This window comes from Bos indicus, chromosome 26 (assembly GCF_029378745.1).
Source record: "Bos indicus isolate NIAB-ARS_2022 breed Sahiwal x Tharparkar chromosome 26, NIAB-ARS_B.indTharparkar_mat_pri_1.0, whole genome shotgun sequence".
Lineage (NCBI taxonomy): Eukaryota > Metazoa > Chordata > Mammalia > Artiodactyla > Bovidae > Bos > Bos indicus.
Genome location: NC_091785.1, coordinates 28916834 through 28937845, shown reverse-complemented (window position 1 = coordinate 28937845; position 21012 = coordinate 28916834). Strand labels below are relative to the sequence as shown.

The following is a 21012-nucleotide window of genomic DNA, read 5'->3' as shown; positions in this document are numbered from 1 at the left end:
GCAAACATATCTCATCCTGCTGTTAATGAGCTTGCAGTCGCCACAGAGACTTGAGGACTGGCCTGCCCATCCTAATAAGAACTAGAGTAACCTGCTAGGACGTAACAGCACTGCCAGGCATGTGGTTGGCACACACCACAACACACAGATTCACTGATTGCTCAGGTGATCTGGGCAATGTGAACCCAGGAGCTATAACTCCAAAAAGGGAAAAGGGAAATGTAAGAAAAAATGTAAAAGTATGACCCTACTCCCTTTATGTTATAAAAAACTTATTTTGCTTTGAACTACTAGTAGGCTTGTTCTCAGGAACTGGCAGTGACTAGTACTTAGAGATCTGATTTTTTCGAGTAAGTGAATGAGAAACAGCAAGATCTTAGATAAAAAAGCAAGTGTTGTGTAATTACTTCCAAATCAACGTCTTAACATGGTGATTATTTTTGTGTACCCTGAACAATTTTTTCAATTTTTTTAAGTAAAAAAAAAGAAAAGCTGACTCCTTAACCATTCTAAGTATATAGTTTGGTAATGTTAAGTATATGCATGTTGTGTAACAGATTTCCAGGACAGGGGAGCCTGGTGCCCCAGCCCAGGGAGTCACAAAGAGTCAGACATGACTGAGCTCACACACACACAACAGATATCTGAAACTTTTCATCTTGTAAAGCTGAAATTCTCTACCCATTGAACAACAACTCCCCGTTTGCCCTCCCGTGCCCCCAGCAGTCACCATCCTACTTTGTATTTCTATGAATCTGATGACTTTAGATACATTATATGAGCAAACTCATAGTATTTGCCTTTTTGTTTTCATTTGGTTTATTTCATTAACATAATGTCCTCAAGGTGAATCCAGGTTGTAGCATGCTACAAGATTTCCTTCTTTAAAGGATGAAAAATATGCCAGTATATATTCACGGAGAAGCCTGGTGTGCTGCAGTCCATGTGGTTGCAAATAGTCGGACACAACTGAGCAACTGGACAACAACAAAATACATGGAAAAGGAAACGGCAACCCACTCCAGTATTCTTACCTGGAAAATCCCTTGAACTGAGGGGCCTGGTGGGCTACAATTCATGGGGTCACACTGAATTATAAACATGACACATTTTATTCATTCATTTATCCATCCACAGACATTTAGGGTACTTCCACCTCTTGACTACTGTGAGTAATGCCAAAGTAATGCCAAATCTTTGAGATTCTGCTTTGGGTTAATTTGTATAAACCCAGAAAAGGATTGCTAGATCATATGGTAATTCTATTTTTAATTTTTTGAGGAACTTCTGTTCTATTTTCCACAGTGGCCATATCATTTTACTTTCCTACTAGCAATGCACCAGGCTTCTACTTCCTCTCCCATCCTCCACAACACTAGTCACTTTCTAGGGTTGTTTGTTAATTGGTTTGTTTGCTTGTGTTTTCGTTAGTGGCCATCCTAGTGGGTATGAGATTTTGATTTGTATTTCTCTCTAGTGATTTTTGATGTTGAACATCCCTTAATTCGCTTGTTGAATAGTCATATGTTCTCCTGATAGAAATGTCTTTTCATTTTCCTGTTTATATATTCTGGATGTTAATCCCTTCTCCCATTATGTAGGATGCCTTTTTATTCTATTGTTTCCTTTGATGAGCTAGGTATTTGAGTTTGATATAGTCTCATTTACCAATTTTTTGCTTTTTATTTTAGTAGTTTTATAGTTTTTGGTCTTAGATTTAATCCCTTTTGAGTTAATTTTTCCATATGGTATAAGATAACTCATTCTTGGAATGCATGTGTCAAGGTTTCTTAGAACAGACTCTTTAACAAATGGTGATTTTATCATGGTGTAGTCTTGATACCCTGGACCAATTTTTTTTTTTTCTTGTGAGTTTGTTTTTATTTTTATTGGGCTCTAGGGAATGGGATGGGGAATACCTGTGTTAAGTTATGCCCCACTAGGGTCCATTCTAACTTTCTTGGGATAGCTTTCGGAGCTTTTTCTTTTTCTTGGAGCCGCTGCTCTTGCTGGCAGCAGCCTCTTCAGGTCCACTGCTGAGTGGCTCCTCCTTGGAAGACAATTTCCGCTTTTTCTTGGGGACCCTCCTGTTTTCTGACTCATCAGGGTCAGTAACTGGTTCCTCTTTGGGAAAAGATTTCTTCCTCCTGGGAAGACTTCCAGTACCAGCTCTCTCTTCAAGATCACTACTAACTAGCTCTTCCTTGGAAAAAGATTTCTTTTTCTTGGGTTTGGAAAAAGAGACAGAAGGGTCTTCCATTCCATTCTCCTGAAGAACCTGTGGGGGCTTTTGCTTTTTCTTCTTTTTGGGTCTTTCACTTGTCTCCTCACGCTCCTCCGGGGCACTGCTATTTTCTGAAGAAGCTAGGGCAATCGCAGCCAGCCTTTTCTTTTCCTTCTTCTCGTTTCTCGAGCTTCCTAGTAATCTCAGCAGCTGCTTCCTCTGCCTGAACCATTGCCTCCTTCATCACATCCAGATTCTTTTGGGAAATCTCTCCAGTCTCATAGAAGGACAGCCGCTCCTCAACTTGTTCTTGAAGCTTCTCCCCAAAAACACTGGTGGGCACCTCAGAGAAGCAATCGATTCGTGAGGCAATACTACATTTGTTTGCCAGGTATCAGGAGATGCGACCTTTGTTCTCGGCAGCTGCTCGGCCAATGAAAGTAGAGTGGAAAGTGAGTTCATATTTTGGGGTGTTACCCCTTGTCTTCAAGGCTCTGGAAACTTGGTCCCTTTGCTGGGCCCAGGGAATCACTCAGACACCAAGACTGGCCATGGACCAATTTTTTAAGTCATAAAGCAGGTTAAGAATTTGGGATAGGTATAAAGTTTGGATAAATATAATGTGTTTTGATGATGCATTTAAGGTCCTTAAATATACTATGTGTTACCCAAGAATGACAAAACCAGAAATGCCAGTTTTTAGGCCTTAAATTCTCATTTTTGTGTGTATGTTGTGTGATTTATTTCTCTTGTGCTATAAATGAAACTTTGTTTTTTTACAAGTCTGACCTCTAATTGAAATAGATCAATTAAATTAAGATGATTTAACTTATACAGATGTTGTTTACCATGTTTTTTATTTTTTTAAAAATAAAATATAGCTCTGAAGTTAGGGTTTTCTACTACCCTGATGAAACCTTATATGGTATTTTAAGTGTCAATAATTCAATTGACTCTACCTTTTAATGTCCTTTTATTAATGGGGTATGGGATAAATTAGTTAATTATATATTTATTGAAATTTGACTTTAGTGGTATATTTGATGAAAGATTAAAAAGATAGTTTTCTCCTTAAGGAGTAGATGGTTTAGCAGAAGTAATGCATACATTTAATTATCATATATGATAGAAAATAAATAGCAAGATATGCATAAAAGTAAAAGATGAGTTCAGAATAGGGGAGGTTCATAACCAGCTGAAAGCACTAGGAAAGTCCTCCTGAAGAATCTGCTTTAGCTGGTATTTCAAGGATATAGAAGTTGGGTCTATGTGATCATAACTAACATTTACTAACATACTGCCATCTGGTAGGTACTATTCTAAGGGTTTTAAACTTAAGGCAATGGCACTCCACTCCAGTACTCTTGCCTGGAAAATCCCATGGATGGAGGGGCCTGGTGGGCTGCAGTCCATGGGGTCGCTAGGAGTCGGATATGACTGAGTGACTTCACTTTCACTTTTCACTTTCATGCATTGGAGAAGGAAATGGCAACCCACTCCAGTGTTCTTGCCTGGAGAATCCCGGGGACGGGGGAGCCTGGTGGGCTGCTGTCTGTGGGGTCGCACAGAGTCAGACACGACTGAAGCGACTTAGCAGCTTAGCAGCAACCTTTATAATCATCTTATGACACAGATTCTATTATTATTTCATTTTACAAACAGGTGCACAAAGGCACAGAGTGGTTAATTCATTTGCCCAAGGGCACACAGCTGACAATTAATAGAACTAGGGTGTGAAATCCTGACTTTAGAGTCAGGGTTTCTGGCTATAGAGCACTCCATGTTAAGTCTGGTTATAGAGCCACAGGACTGGAAAAGATCAGTTTTCATTCTAATCCCAAAGAAAGACAATGCCAAAGAATGCTCAAACTGCCATAAAATTGCAGTCATCTCACATGCTAGCAAACTAATGCTAAAAATTCTCCAAGCCAGGCTTCAACAAGACAAGAATCATGAACTACCAGATGTTCAAGCTGGATTTAGAAGAGGCAGAGGAACCAGAGATCAAATTGCCAACATCTGTTGTATCATCGAAAAAGCAAGAGAGTTCCAGAAAAACATCTATTTCTGCTTTATTGGCTATGCCAAAGCCTTTGACTGTGTGGATCACAATAAACTATGGAAAATTCTGAAAGAGATGGGAATACCAGACCACCTGACATGCTTCTTGAGAAACCTATATGCAGGTCAGGAAGCAATAGTTAGAACTGGACATGGAACAACAGACTGGTTCCAAATAGGAAAAGGAGTACTTCAAGGCTGTATATTGTCACCCTGCTTATTTAACTCTATGCAGAGTACATCATGAGAAATGCTGGACTGGATGAAGCACAAACTGGAATCAAGATTGCCGGGAGAAATATCAATAACCTCAGATATGCAGAGGACATCACCCTTATGGCAGAAAGTGAAGAGGAACTCAAAAGCCTCTTGATGAAAGTGAAAGTGGAGAGTGAAAAAGTTGGCTTAAAACTCAACATTCAGAAAACTAAAATCATGGCATCTGGTCCCATTACTTCACGGCAAATAATGGTGAAACAGTGGAAACAGTGACAGACTTTATTTTCTTGGGCTCCAAAATCACTGCAGATGGTGACTACAGCCATGAAATTAAAAGACGCTTGCTCCTTGGAAGAAAAGTTATGACCAACCTAGACAGCATATTCAAAAGCAGAGACATTACTTTGCCAACAAAGGTCCATCTAGTCAAAGCTATTGTTTTCCAGTAGTCATGTATGGATGTGAGAGTTAGACTATAAAGAAAGCTGAGCTTTGAAGAACTGATGCTTTTTAACTGTGGTGGAGAAGACTCTTGAGAGTCCCTTTGACTGTAAGGAGATCCAACCAGTCAGTCCTAAAGGAAATAAGTCCTGAATATTCATTGGAAGGACTGATGTTGAAGCTGAAACTCCAATACTTTGGCTACTTGATGTAAAGAATCGACTCATTTGAAAAGACCCTGATGCTGGGAAAGATTGAAGGCAGGAGAAGGAGATGACAGAGGATGAGATGGTTGGATGGCATCACCAACTCAATGGACATGAGTTTAAGTAAACTCTGGGAGTTGATGATGGACAGGGAGGCCTGGCATGCTGCAGTCCATGGTGTCACAAAGAGTCAGGCATGACTGAGTGACTGAACTGAACTGAACTGATAGAGCATTTCATGTTAGTTCAAGGCATAAGTTTAAAAGCAAGGTCAGAAAAAAAGTGAATGGGAGATGGCATGGGATTCAAATTATAATGTAGAATCCACCTAGGGTTTGGTAGGAAAGGATATTAGAGATGAGGTTTAGGGAAGAATGATAGGGAACTGTAAAAGCTAATAGGTTTGTGCTTTATTCTGAGGACAATGAAGAGTCATGAAGGATGTTTGCATCAGAGAGTGGTGTGTTCAGAGCTGCGTATTATTTTAATTTATTTTTAAATTTTTATCAGAGTATAGTAGCTTTATAAAGTTGTTAGCTTCTACTGTACCTCAAAGTGTATCAAGTTTGCATATACATATACCCCATCTTTTTGGGGATTCCCTTCCCATTTATATCATCACAGAGCACTGAGTAGAGTTTTCTGCACTATGAAGTATTTTCTCATTAGTTATCTATTTTAGACATACTATCAGTGTATATATGTCAATCCCAATCTCCCAGTTTATTCCACTCCTTTTTCCCCCTTGCTATCAATATGTTCATTCTATGCCTATATCTCTATTTCTGCTTTATAAATAAGATTTTCTATGCTGATTTTTTCAAATTCCCCATATATGTATTAATATATGGTATTTGTTTTTCTCTGACTTACTTAACTCTTTATGACCGTCTCTAGGTCCATCCATTTCTCTACAAATGAACAAATTTTGTTCTTTTGTATGGTTGAGTAATATTCCATTGTATACAGAGCTATATATTCTTAAGATTAAACTTAAAATATAGAATGTACTCACAAGGCATCACTGATATGTTTACTTATGCTCATATAGCTTAAACAGAAACTACGGCTCAGAAACACCAACAAGGACTTAATTTTCAAAGTATAAAAACAGATCATGCAGCTCAATAACAACAACAACAAGCCATTCAAGAAATGGCCAGAAGGCCTAACATAAAATTTCTCCAAAGAAGACATATGTATGACCAATAGACACATGAAAAGATGCTCAACATCATTAATTATTAGGAAATGCAAATCAAAGCGACAATAATCTGTCTCCTCACAGTAGTCAGAATGCCCTCATCAAAAATTCTACAAACAGTAATGCTGGAGAGGGTGCAGAGAAGAGGGAACCATCCTACACTATTGGTGGAAGTATAAATTAGTGCAGTCACTATAGAAAACAGTATTAAAAAAAAAAAAAAGAGTTACATGATCCAGCAATTGCATTCATGGGTGTATATCTAGAAAAACTCTAATTTAAAAATATACATGCACACCAATGTTCATAGCAGCACTATTTACAACAGCTAAGACTTGGAAGCAACCTAATGCCCATTACCATATGAATGGTAATGTGATCTATATATGGAGAGAAAGAGAGAGAGAAAGATATTACTCAGCCTTAAAAGGAAATGAAATAATTTGATTTGCAGCAACCTAGAGTTTATCATACTAAGTGACGTAAGTCAGATAAAAAAAGACAAATATTATATATCACTTCTATATGCAATCTAAAGTTTGATACAAATGAACTTTTTACAAAACAAACAGGTTCACAGACATAGAAAACAAATTTATGGCTATCAAGGGGAAAATGGAAGAGAGGATTAAATTAAGTTTGGGATTAGCAGATGCAAACTACTATAAATACAATAGATAAAGAATAAGGACCTACTGTATTTAATATCTTATACTAAACTATAGTGGAAAAGAAAAAGAAAAAAAAAGGAAGACAAAAGCGAGTTGCTCATAGTAAAACACCAGAAATACATGTTAATATAAAATGATGAAGACTTGTATTCTAATTGTAGGCAAACTATATGTATATATATACACACACACACATATACACACTACTAAAATCATACACTACTACTATGAGTGCAAGTTAGTACAGGCCTATTGCTATTTGAAAGTATTAATATAGATGTCACACCTAACTTATCCATACTAACTGAGGCAGACTTTTTACTCTTGGTTTTACTGTGGGCAGGAATCCCTTAGATGAAATGCAGTAGCCATCATGGTCAACAAAACAGTCCAAAATGCAGTACTTGGATGCAATCTCAAAAATGACAGAATGATCTCTGTTCGTTTCCAAGGCAAACCACAATATCACGGTAAACCAAGCCTATGCTCCAACCAGTAACGCTGAAGAAGCTGAAGTTGAATGGTTCTATGAAGACGTACAAGACCTTTTAGAACTAACACCCAAAAAAGATGTCCTTTTCATTATAGGGGACTGGAATGCAAAAGTAGGAAGTCAAGAAACACCTGGAGTAACAGGCAAATTTGGCCTTGGAATATGGAATGAAGCAGGGCAAAGGCTAATAGAGTTTTGCCAAGAGAATGCACTGGTCATAGCAAACACGCTCTTCCAACAAAACAAGAGAAGACTACACATGGGCATCACCAGATGGTCAACACCGAAATCAGGCTGATTATATATTTTGCAGCCAAAGATGGAGAAGCTCTATACAGTCAGCAAAAGTAAGACCGGGAGCTGACTGTGGCTCAGATCATGAACTCCTTATTGCCAAATTCAGACTGATATTGAAGAAAGTGGGGAAAACCACCAGATCATTCAGGTATGACCTAATCAAATCCCTTATGATTATACAGTGGAAGTGAGAAATAGATTTAAGGGCCTAGATCTGATAGACAAAGTACCTGATGAACTATGGATGGAGGTTCGTGACATTGTACAGGAGACAGGGATCAAGACCATCCCCATGGAAAAGAAATGCAAAAAAGCAAAATGGCTGTCTGAGGAGGCCTTACAAATAGCTGTGAAAAGAAGAGGAGAAAAGGAGAAGCAAAGGAGAAAAGGAAAGATATTCCCATTTGAATGAACAGTTCCAAAGAATAGCAAGGAGAGATAAGAAAGCCTTCTTCAGTGATCAATGCAAAAAAAATAGAGGAAAACAACAGAATGGAAAAGACTAGAGATCTCTTCAAGAAAATTAGAGATACCAAGGGAACACTTCATGCAAAGATGGGCTTGATAAGGACAGAAATGGTATGGACCTAACAGAAGCAGAAAATATTAAGAAGAGGTGGCAAGAGTATACAGAAGAACTGTACAAAAAAGAGCTTCACGAATCAGATAGTCACAATGGTGTGATCACTCACCTAGAGCCAGACATCCTGGAGTGTGAAGTCAAGTGGGCCTTAGAAAGCATCACTATGAACAAAGCTAGTGGAGGTGATGGAATTCCATTTGAGTAATTTCAAATCCTGAAAGATGATGCTGTGAAAGTGCTGCACTCAATTCCCAACAAATTTGGAAAACTCAGCAGTGGCCACAGGACTGGAAAAGGTCAGTTTTCATTCCAATCCCAAAGAAAGGCAATGCCAAAGAATGCTCAAACCACCACACAATTGCACTCATCTCACATGCTAGTAAAGTAATGCTCAAAATTCTCCAAGCCAGGCTTCAGCAATACATGAACCGTGAACTTCCAGATGTTCAAGCTGGTTTTAGAAAAGGCAGAGGAACCAAAGATCAAATTGCCAACATCCACTGGATCATTGAAAAAGCAAGAGAGTTCCAGAAAAACATCTATTTCTGCTTTATTGACCATGCCAAATCTTTTGACTGTGTGGATCACAATAAACTGTAGAAAACTCTGAAAGAAATGGGAATATCAGACTACCTGACCTGCTTCTTGAGAAAGCTATATGCAGGTCAGGAAGCAACAGTTAGAACTGGATATGGAACAACAGACTGGTTCCAAATAGGAAAAGGAGTACGTCAAGGCTGTATATTGCTTATTTAACTTCTATGCAGAGTACATTATGAGAAATGCTGGGCTGGAAGAAGCACAAGCTGGAATCAAAATTGCGGGGAGAAATCTCAATAACCTCAGATATGCAGATGACACCGCCCTTATGGCAGAAAGTGAAGAGGAACTCAAAAGCCTCTTGATGAAAGTGAAAGAGGAGAGTGAAAAAGTTGGCTTAAAGCTCAACATTCAGAAAACTAAGATCATGGCATCCAGTCCCATCACTTCATGGGAAACAGATGTGGATACAGTGTCAGAATTTATTTTTCTGGGCTCCAAAATCACTGCAGATGGTGATTGCAGCCATGAAATTAAAAGACGCTTACTCCTTGGAAGGAAAGTTATGACCAACCTAGATAGCGTATTGAAAAGCAGAGACATTACTTTGCCAACAAAGGTCCATCTAGTCAAGGCTATGGTTTTTCCAGTGGTTATGTATGGATGTGAGAGTTGGACTGTGAAGAAAGCTTAGTGCTGACGAATTGATGCTTTTGAACTGTGGTGTTGGAGAAGACTCTTGAGAGTCCCTTGGACTGCAAGGAGGTCCAATCAGTCCATCCTGAAGGAGATCAGTCCTTGGTGTTCATTGGAAGGACTGATGCTAAAGCTGAAACTCCAGTACTTTGGCCACCTCATGTGAAGAGTTTACTTAGGACCCTGATACTGGGAGGGATTGGCGGCAGGAAGAGAAGGGGACAACAGAGGATGAGGTGGTGTGATGGCATCACTGACTCGATGGACATGAGTTTGAATAGGCTCCAGGAGTTGGTGATGGACAGGGAGGCCTGGCATGCTGCAGTTCATGGGCTTGCAAAGAGTTGGACATGACTGAGCGTCTGAACTGAACTGAATGCATGTATGTGTCCACCAAAATATTTGTATTAAATATTCATAAAAGCATAATTTGTAATATCCATGGGTAAGAAATTACCCAAACACCCATCAGCAGTGGGGTAGATAAATATACTGTGGTGCCTTTGCCGCGTAAAATACTGTTTGTGCTTAGCCACTCAGTTATGCCTAATGGTGCGACCCCATGGACTGTAACCCCCCATGCTCCTCTGTCCATGGGGATTCTCTAGGCAAGAATACTGGAGTGGGTTGCATGAAATACTAGACAACAAAACAAACTGATTTATAACAATGTACAACAATATGATTGAAATTCACAAATATAACTTTAGACATAAAGCAAAAAACAGACAAAACAAATCTGTGTCCTTAAGCCTCAGGATAACAGGTTTTCTTGGTGGGGATGACTGTTGTGGAACAACAAAGGGGTTTCTGAGGGAATTTAAAACTTTTGGTTTCTTGAGCTGAGTGCTGATAGTACAGGATTGTTCAGTTTCTAAAGCCGTTTGTGTTCTAAATGTGTATTTTATGTCCTCTTCCATATTATACTATAGTTTCACAAAGCTTTGGAAAACCTGCCCATGTTTGCTCAGGTCACTTTCACTTTTGTGCAGAAGTCCCACTACACCCCTGCTCTACAAGCCTCTGCTTCTAGCTCATCAGCTTTCCTACTGCCTTTCGTATTATCTGACCTCTCTAGGAGATCATACTTCCTTTTTGCCCCTTTCTTTCTAGCATCAGCTTTATGAAGGTTCTTTCCTAAATCATTCACACTGCTTCCCTTCTCCTCATCCTAGCAAATATTAACAGAAAACCTAACATTCTTGTAACTCTGTTTCTTTATATATTTTCCTATTTTTGCTTATTCTATATTTCCACACAGGAAGACATGGGTTTACAAGAATGATAACTCTGTACCCTACCCAGGTATTTATAAGGGAATATTTAGGATCAGGGGTTGTTGATAGGGACAAAGACCTATTTAAAGACCATAGATTCTTTGAGATCATAACCCTTCTAAGCTACTGGTGGAGGCAGAAGCCTATGACCACTGGCTCTTCTGTATAATCTAGACACTACACCCACTCTCTTTGGGTGTAGCCTTCAGGAAATGCACCTTACAACAGGCTGCTTGTATTTACAAAGTTTGGGAAGAAAGAAAGTGAACAAGGATAGACCTTTTCCCAATTCTTATCACCCGCCATGTTGACTTGGGTTAATTTGTCATCAGGTGATGTGAGTGCCACTCCCTTCCATATGCAACAGTTTCTTCACAGTCTTTGAAAGATACATCTAACTTGCATTAGCCCTGCTAGTTCAATTCATCTCAGTCAAACAATTTATTAATAACACAATGTGTAATCCTCAAATGGCCTGGATGACACTGTACTGACTGAATGTTATTTAAAAGCATGCTTCAGAGGAAAAAATGCTATATATTATGCCTCCCTGGCCATTTTAATTTTCTTTTATTGCCTCTTGGCAGGAGCTTAATAACTATACACTGAATAAAATGAGACGTTGCACATCACGTATTAATTACCACAGTGTTAAGAAACACTGTCTCTGCTCTCAGAGAAGGCAAATTGAAATAAATGGAATTTTAAGATATCACCTGCCAATTTCCCTTCATTCAAAATGCAAGTTACAAATACATTTTCTTGTTTGTTTGTTTTTTTCCTCCTAAGGGGGCAACATTGTTTTAGAGGAGAGGAATTGGCAAACTGCTGGAGAATCATAAAAATTCAGGGTCAAAGGGCTCTATCCTCACTTACATATCTGATAGAGACCTTGGCAGATAATCTTTCATATTCTGGCAGGAAAAGCAAGACGTTAAATGACTTTTTCAATTCACCATTGTCATTGCATCCTCTGTATCATCTTTCTACAACTGCTCTCTCAGTCCCTTATGTATTATGTGCTATAGGTGAAGAGTCCCAATAGCACAGTGATTAGTTCCCAGAACTTTGAATCAAATGCCTTGAGCTTATTTTCCTCTGGTTTTATTGAAGTATAATTGACACAAAATTGTACTTATTTAAGATGTACAATATAGTATTTTGATATATGTATTCATTGTAAAATGTTGAGTGCAATCTTGCTAATTAACACATCCATTACGTCACACAGTTCCATTTCTTCTATGTCTGGTGAGAACACTTAAGATGTACTCTCTTCGCAAATTCCAAGTATATAATACAGTATTATTAACTGTAGTCACCATGCTGCACATTAGACCTCTAGAACTAATACCTAAAAGTATTCAACATTTCACTAACATCTCTGCATTCTCCTCCCCACCATCATATTGTCTGCTTCTGTGAGTTAGACTTTTAGAATTCACACATAAATGAAACCACTCAATTCTTGTCTTTCTGTGTCTTGCTTGCTTCACTTAGTGTAGTATCTTCCAGGTTTACCCATGTTGTTGTAAGTGGCAATATTTTCTTCTATTATATGGCTAAAATTATATTCTATTGTTCGTATATACTGTATTTTTATCTATTCACCCATAAATCTAAATCCTAAATTACCTGCATACTTCATGACTGCATCATGTCTCTTAAAATTGCTTATCTATAAAATGGGGTCAATCGTGCTACAAAACCCCAAATGTTCTATGGATACTAAAAGAACGATTCATGTAAATACTTAAAAATATTACCAAACATTCTAGGCACTAGTACTTTGTTTATTGCAAAATTGTTTTCTTGAGTTAAGCAAAGCCCATTTATCATGTGTCTATCTACCCCCTCCACATCTATCAGAACATCATATGTGAGCTTATTTTAGGAATATTAATAGTATGGGTATGCTTTGACTGATCTAGGTTTGACTTTGCCTAGCACTATGCTGAGCCCTGCAGAATGCTTTTCTTCAAGAATGAATTATGATTGGTGAAAGTAGTTATAGATGATCTTACTACATTTGTACAAGTTTGGGGGCAGAGGATAATAGAATAGACTCTGTTTTTAATAGCGTAACCAGAGTTTGTGTGGCAAGGAATCAGTCTGTGGATTGGTTCCTTTTCCAATACGTCACTGGTTAGATAACTTCATTAACCAAGGAGAAGTGATACTAGTTTTGACTCCTCCACTGAGAAGTTGGAAAGATGTCAAAGATGAGCAATGTCAACATGTTTAGTGTCTCTGAAATGTCCAATAATCAGAGCCTAAAATAATTATGCTGGTTTTTACATGCTGTAAAACAGAGGGGGCAAGAGAACAAACTGAAATATGGAAAAAGGTGGTATGTATTATGGTGTCTGTTTTTGTAAGAATTTAGAAATACAAGCTTTTAAAAATCCAGCATCCACTAATACTTTTAACACTTAATATATGGCAGTAATTCATCATAGTTTGGTAGAATTAATACCAACCCTACTACAACTACAATAGTAATAATAATGAATTAAACATCTAATTTAAAGTTTACTTCATTGTCTAAGAAATGTATGTGTTATCTTAAGTAATTTTCGCTGATCTACAAGAGACTTCATTATTCCATTTTACAAAGGATGAATCTGAAGTTCATGGAAGTTATGAAACTCTCTTAGGTCACATAGCTGATGAGCAAAGAGCGAAGGCCATTAAGGCCTGGTACCTACGTTAAGCACCTACCTCTTTGATATCCAGGCTGCCCTCCTGTACAGAGGCCTTGTGTCCTATGGGATCAGGAATCATATCTACATTTAACTGTTGGACTCTTTACAACCTGTGGTTCTGTGGGTACCAGTTCAGAGTTTCTGTTGGTGATGTTGATGGTGTGTCAGGGCATGGTTAGACTCTCCAGCTAGCTCTCTCGAAGTTATGTGGCCTGCAATAATGCTGCTGCTGCTAAGTCGCTTCAGTCGTGTCCGACTCTGTGCGACCCCAGAGACGACAGCCCACCAGGCTCCCCTGTCCCTGGGATTCTCCAGGCAAGAACACTGGAGTGGGTTGCCATTTCAATAATGCTAGCCCCCAGCAAAACTGCCATTTCAGTCCAACTTGTCTTGAGTAATCATTCTTTTCCCTTTTGTAATACGTTTCCTAAGCCCATGCATAAGGGTAATACTAAGTGCATACATCACAGAGTGAGCATGAGAATTAAATTAGATAATAGAATAAAGAATCTAAACAGACATACTGGAGTGAGTTGCCGGGCCCTTCTCAAGGGGATCTTCCCAACCCAGGGATTGAACCCAAGTTTCTTGAGTCTCCTGCATTGGCACGTAGATCCTTTACCACTAGTGCCACCTGGGAAGCCCACCATGTTGTACACCAGAGCTAACATTATAAAACAACTATGCTTTGAACAAAAACAAACTAAAATTATAGTGTTGACAGAGGGTTTTTTTAGGGCAGGGAAAATATTCTGTCTGATGCTATAAGGATGGTTACATGTTATTATACTTTTAATTAAACCAAGAGAATGCACAATACCAAGTGAAACTGAAAGTCGCTTGTCATGTCTGACTCCTTGCGACCCCATGGACTATACAGTCTGTGGACTTCTACAGGCCAGAATACTGGAGTGGGTAGCCTTTCCCTTCTCCAGGGGATCTTCCCAACCCAGGGATTAAACCCTGGTTTCCTGCATTGCAGGCAGATTCTTTACCAGCTGAGCCAAAAGGGAAGCCCAAGAAAACTGGAGTGGGTAGCTTATCCATTCTCCAAGGGGATCTTCCTGACCTAGGAATCAAACCCTGGGGTCTCCTCCAATACAGGCGGATTCTTTCCCAACTGAGCTATCAGACAGCACCAAGACAGTACCTTAATATAAAGGATGGACTTTGGGTGGTGAAATGTTTTGATGCAGGTTCATCAACTGTGACAAATGTTTCCCTCTGGTGGGGAATGTTGATAATACAGGAGGCTAAGCATGTTTGGGGGCATGAAGGCATATGGGAAATCTCTGTACCCTCCCCTCAATTCTGCTGTGAACCCAAAACTGCTCTTAAAAAAAGTTTTACATTAACAAATACTTGTGGTGTTGTTGCAATATGAGATTGCCCAATTTTAGAAAAGCACATTTAAATCTTAATTATGAGATTGCCCTTCTCTACCCACTCTTTTAATTTGGGAGAAAAAAAACAAGTATAATAATTTATATAGCCTTTTTTCTCTCTACCCACTCTCATAGGGGTATGTGAGTGTTTGCATAAAACTTTTCTATATAAGGTTGAAAAATATCTCTTCAGATTGTCTGGTCATCATGATATTCTACAAAAATTAACCTCTCCATTTGTTAGTTTTCTTATTTGTAAAATGAATTCAATAAGCACTGCCATGTCTTATAAGGATATTAAAAATAAAATGTGTAAAACTGGTCTCAACAGCATATAGCTTCTTATCCTAGAAAAATAAAGGCAGGATGAAGAGCTGTGTTTAAAACTAAAAATTATAAAACATTCAGATGAGAACTCAGTCTTTTTTTAAACATTAATTTCTAAAATACAGCATCTATGGAGTCCCCTATGAATTTCAAGAGATAATTTTAGGATAGAAATAAATGAAGTAAGCATCAAGCTTGTTATTTTCCAGATCATCCAAGCAGTAACTCAACTAAAATAAATGATGATAATACAGCTTAAACAATGGATGGCAGACCCTGAAAGATGACACAACCATAGTAAATTCTTAAAAATATATGTTAATACTTAAAGAAGTTTCTCAGTTTTGAAAGGTTGAAGCTTCAGAGTCTCATATCTGTAAAAAGTCCTTCCAGGTGATGTAACCTAAACCCGTCTCTTAGTATCCCCTAAACAATCTGACACAAATTTTGTCAAGAATGATAATGTATCTCCCTACATTATCAAGGGAAAACAAGGGAGAAAACATCCCTTGTTTTCTCTTGAGGGGGAGAATCTGCTCCATTTTCTTCTACTGTGTTCCTTAATAAAGGACTTTGCAGGAAGTACTATGTTCTCCAAATACAAAATGACTGATACAAAATGACCCATATAACTAGTCACACTTTATAAAGAGAGTCACCACACTTAAAAAAAAAAAAAAAAAAAGTATACACACCATGGAACCCAAAACACACTTGTGCAAAACTTTAGACTATCATAATAAGTTTTTGAAAAACTGTACTTGACTGGGATCATTTGTCAAATCAATGGGTTTCACTATATCCTGGGAAAAAAAAATAAAGAATCCAATGCAGGGATTTATACTTTGTGCTTTCAAAGCTGGTTTTTCCCCATACACATTATTTCTCCCATCCTTAGCCATACTCTGGGAGTTAGGATTTGTATATACTTTTACTTCAAGGTGTATTTTTATTTTAGACATTTTTTTCTCTGCTATTAAATGCTGACCCTATGTTCTAAAGTCCCCTATGAACCTTCAATTAAGCCATATGTTTTTCGAGGACAAAAGCTATACCATATTATTGTTTTGCTGGTCTCAGCCCTAAGAAAAGAGAGTAGGACAAGAAAGAAGCTTTGTAAATATATATTGGCTATATTAAAAAGTGGGCTTATGAGTAAGTAGAGAGATCCTAATTTTTTAGTTAATAATTTTTTAAATTATATACAAAGTTTTCCAGAGGTAACCCATACTGAACTTCATTTCATCATTCATGTGTATTTCATATTTACTACTTATAAATCAATCTCTAAAACCTATGAGTGTTGCTTTTCTGTTTACAAAATATATTTTCCTCTGCAGCTTACTTTTTTAAACAATTTATCTTAACTGAAGCAATTGCTTTACAATATTGTATTTCTTTCTGCTGTTCAGCAACATGAATCAGCTATAAATATACATATGTCCCCTCCCTTTTTAGCCTCCCATCCACCCCCCATTTTACTCCACTAGGTCATCATAGAGCACCAAGCTAAGCTCTCTGTTATACAGCAGCTTTCCACTAGGTAGCTATTTTACACATGGTAATGTATATATGTCAACACTCACCCTGAGAAAGCCATAATTCAAAAAGACAAATGTACCCCAATATTCATTGCAGCACTGTTTATAATAGCCAGGACATGGAAGCAACCTAGGTGTCCATTAACAGATAAATGGATAAAGAAGTTGTGGGACATATATACAAAGGAATATTACAAAAAGGAATGAAATTGAGTCAGTTATGCTAACATGGATGAACCTAGAATCTGTCACACAGAGTAAAGTCAGAAAGAGAAAAACAAATATCTATATTAATGCATATATATGTATTCTAGGAGAAGGTGGGACAAAATGTAGCTTACTTTTAGTCAAGAGATTCTAATACATTTAACTGTTCAATAGTATTTTACTGTAAAAATATAGCATATTTCATTCTAATAGAAATTTGGGTTTTGCCTCCCAACTTACTTTTGACAATATGCTGCTATGTACACTCTTACACATACTTTAGATAACACAAATAAGTGGGTATCTCTTAGGAATAGTCCTAGGAGTAGAATTTCTGGGCCATAAGGTGTACATATATTCTGCTTTATAAGGGATTTCCAAATATCTCTTCAAAATGTTCATTCAATTTGTACTACTATGAATCTTCATTTTATAAAATTTCAGTTTTCCAGCACTATACCTATTGGGGCACCAGCTTCTCCAAGATGTTTTTTGCTCCCTGGCTTTCTCAAGTAGCTGTGTCTCAAAGCTCCTAAGAAATTCCTGCATGTTTAAGAAAATGAAATCAAATCTGCCACACCCTGAATGGGTTCTAATGACAACTCAGACTAGAAGACCCAGCAGTGCTCAGTGTCCAGAGGCTAAAATTTCTTTCCTTCTTACCCTCAACTGTTTGCAGCCCTCTTATTGTAAACACAGGTTCCAGCATAATTGAAGTTTACCATTAATGACAAAGAAAGCCTTGCATTTATCTAAATTGATTTGTGTTAACTGAGCTGATTGCATTTCTGGACTTCCTGAGTTCTAAGAGCTTTGGTATCCTGTTACATTGTGCTGTGGGATAATAGCACCACAAGGCGACAACATGACTGCTGAGGTTTTGGTCTCTACAGGTTTCAATTTACTATACTTACTATCTGTATGTTCAACTTATTAGATATCACAATGTCTCTGACTCAAGGCCAATTAAAAAATAAGATTAAAATATTCATTTGAATATTTTTTCTTTCGTGTCCTATGGACACTGAAGGGAGTCACCTTCATAGGATTACCATATTTCCTTCCATATATGGGAAAAAAAAGGCCATATTTCAAAGGGAAGCTTGCATTAGTAATCTTTTAATTAAGCTGAACTGTGGTCTTGGAGAAGACTCTTGAGAGTCTCTTGGACTGCAAGCAGATCAAACCAGTAAACCCTAAAGGATATCAACCCTGAATATTCATTGGAAAGACTGATGCTGAAGCTCCAATACATTGGCCACCTGATGTGAAGAGCCAACTCATTAGAAAAGACCCTGATGCTGGGAAGGATTGAAGGCAGGAGGAGAAGGGAATGACAGAGAATGAGATGGTTGGATGGCATCACCGAATCGATGGACATGAGTTTGAGCAAGCTCCAGGAGTTGCTGAAGGACAGGGAGGCCTGGCGTGCTGCACTCCATGGGGTCACAAATAGTCAGACACGACTGAAGAACAACCCATTTAGATCCATGGTCACTTCTGAAATGTCTTTCTTGTCCTACACTTACTTTTCTCCTCAGTATCCTCTCAAAAGAAATGAGAAATGCAAGAGATTTCTGTGTGTTGATTTTATATCCTGCAACTTTACTATAGTCATTCATTAGTTCTAGTAATTTTCTGGTGGAGTCTTTAGGGTTTTCTATGTAGAAGATCATGTCATCTGCAAATAGTGAGAGTTTTACTTCTTCTTTTCCAATTTGGATTCCTTTTATTTCTTTTTCTGCTCTGATTGCTGTGGCCAAAACCTCCAAAACTATGTTGAACAGTAATGGTGAAAGTGGGCACCCTTGTCTTGTTCCTGACTTTAGAGGAAATGCTTTCAATTTTTCACCATTGAGGATAATGTTTGCTGTGGGTTTGTCATATATAGCTTTTATTATGTTGAGGTATGTTCCTTCTATTCCTGCTTTCTGGAGAGTTTTTATCATAAATGGGTGTTGAATTTTGTCAAAGGCTTTCTCTGCATCTATTGAGATAATCATATGGTTTTTATTTTTCAATTTGTTAATGTGGTGTATTACATTGATTGATTTGTGGATATTGAAGAATCCTTGCATCCCTGGGATAAAGAAAACAGAAAGAGAAGTTAAGGAAACAATTCCATTCACCACTGCAACGGAAAGAATAAAAACTTAGGAAAATATCTACCTAAAGAAACTAAAGACCTATATATAGAAAACTATAAAACACTGGTGAAAGAAATCAAAGAGGACACTAATAGATGGAGAAATATACCATGTTCATGGATTGGAAGAATCAATATAGTGAAAATGAGTATACTACCCAAAGCAATTTATAGATTCAATGCAATCCCTATCAAGCTACCAACAGTATTCTTCACAGAGCTAGAACAAATAATTTCACAATTTGTATGGAAATACAAAAAACCTCAAATAGCCAAAGCAATCTTGAGAAAGAAGAATGGAACTGGAGGAATCAACCTACCTGACTTCAGGATCTACTACAAAGCCACAGTTATCAAGACAGTATGGTACTGGCACAAAGACAGAAATATAGATCAATGGAACAAAATAGAAAGCCCAGAGATAAATCCATGCACATATGGACACCTTTTCTTTGACAAAGGAGGCAAGAATATACAATGGATTAAAGACAATCTCTTTAACAAGTGGTGCTGGGAAATCTGGTCAACCACTTGTAAAAGAATGAAACTAGAACACTTTCTAATACCATACACAAAAATAAACTCAAAATGGATTAAAGATCTAAACGTAAGACCAGAAACTATAAAACTCCTAGAGGAGAACATAGGCAAAACACTCTCTGACATACATCACAGCAGGATCCTCTATGACCCACCTCCCAGAATATTGGAATTAAAAGCAAAAATAAACAAATGGGACCTAATTAACCTTAAAAGCTTCTGCACATCAAAGGAAACTATTAGCAAGGTGAAAAGACAGCCTTCAGAATGGGAGAAAATAATAGCAAATGAAGCAACTGACAAACAACTAATCTCAAAAATATACAAGCAACTCCTACAGCTCAACTTCAGAAAAATAAATGACCCAATCAAAAAATGGGCCAAAGAACTAAATAGACATTTCTCCAAAGAAGACATACAGATGACTAACAAACACATGAAAAGATGCTCAACATCACTCATTATCAGAGAAATGCAAATCAAAACTACTATGAGGTACCATTTCACACCAGTCAGAATGGCTGCGATCCAAAAATCTACAAGTAATAAATGCTGGAGTGGGTGTGGAGAAAAGGGAACCCTCTTACACTGTTGGTGGGAATGCAAACTAGTACAGCCACTATGGAGAACAGTGTGGAGATTCCTTAAAAAACTGGAAATACAACTGCCTTATGATCCAGCAATCCCACTGCTGGGCATACACACCAAGGAAACCAGAAGGGAAAGAGACACATGTACCCCAATGTTCATCGCAGCACTGTTTATAATAGCCAGGACATGGAAGCAACCTAGATGTCCATCAGCAGATGAATGGATAAGAAAGCGGTGGTACATATACACAATGGAGTATTACTCAGCCATTAAAAGGAATACATTTGAATCAGTTCTAATGAGATGGATGAAACTGGAGCCTATTATACAGAGTGAATTAAGCCAGAAAGAAAAACACCAATACAGTATACTAACGCATATATATGGAGTTTAGAAAGATGGTAACAATAACCCTGTGTTCGAGACAGCAAAAGAGACACTGATGTATAGAACAGTCTTATGGACTCTGTGGGAGAGGGAGAGGGTGGGAAGATTTGGGAGAATGGCATTGAAACATGTATAATATCATGTATGAAACGAGTTGCCAGTCCAGGTTTGATGCACAATACTGGATGCTTGGGGCTAGTGCACTGGGATGACCCAGAGGGATGGTATGGGGAGGGAGGAGGGTGGAGGGTTCAGGATGGGGAACACATGT

General features: G+C 38.0%; 1 pseudogene; it reads right to left on the bottom strand.

Annotated features, from left to right (window-relative positions):
- Positions 1 to 1951: 1951 nt before the first annotated feature.
- On the bottom strand, positions 1952 to 13696 carry LOC139179908 (nucleolar protein 56 pseudogene; annotated as a pseudogene).
- Between the last annotated feature and the right edge of the window lie 7316 nt (positions 13697 to 21012).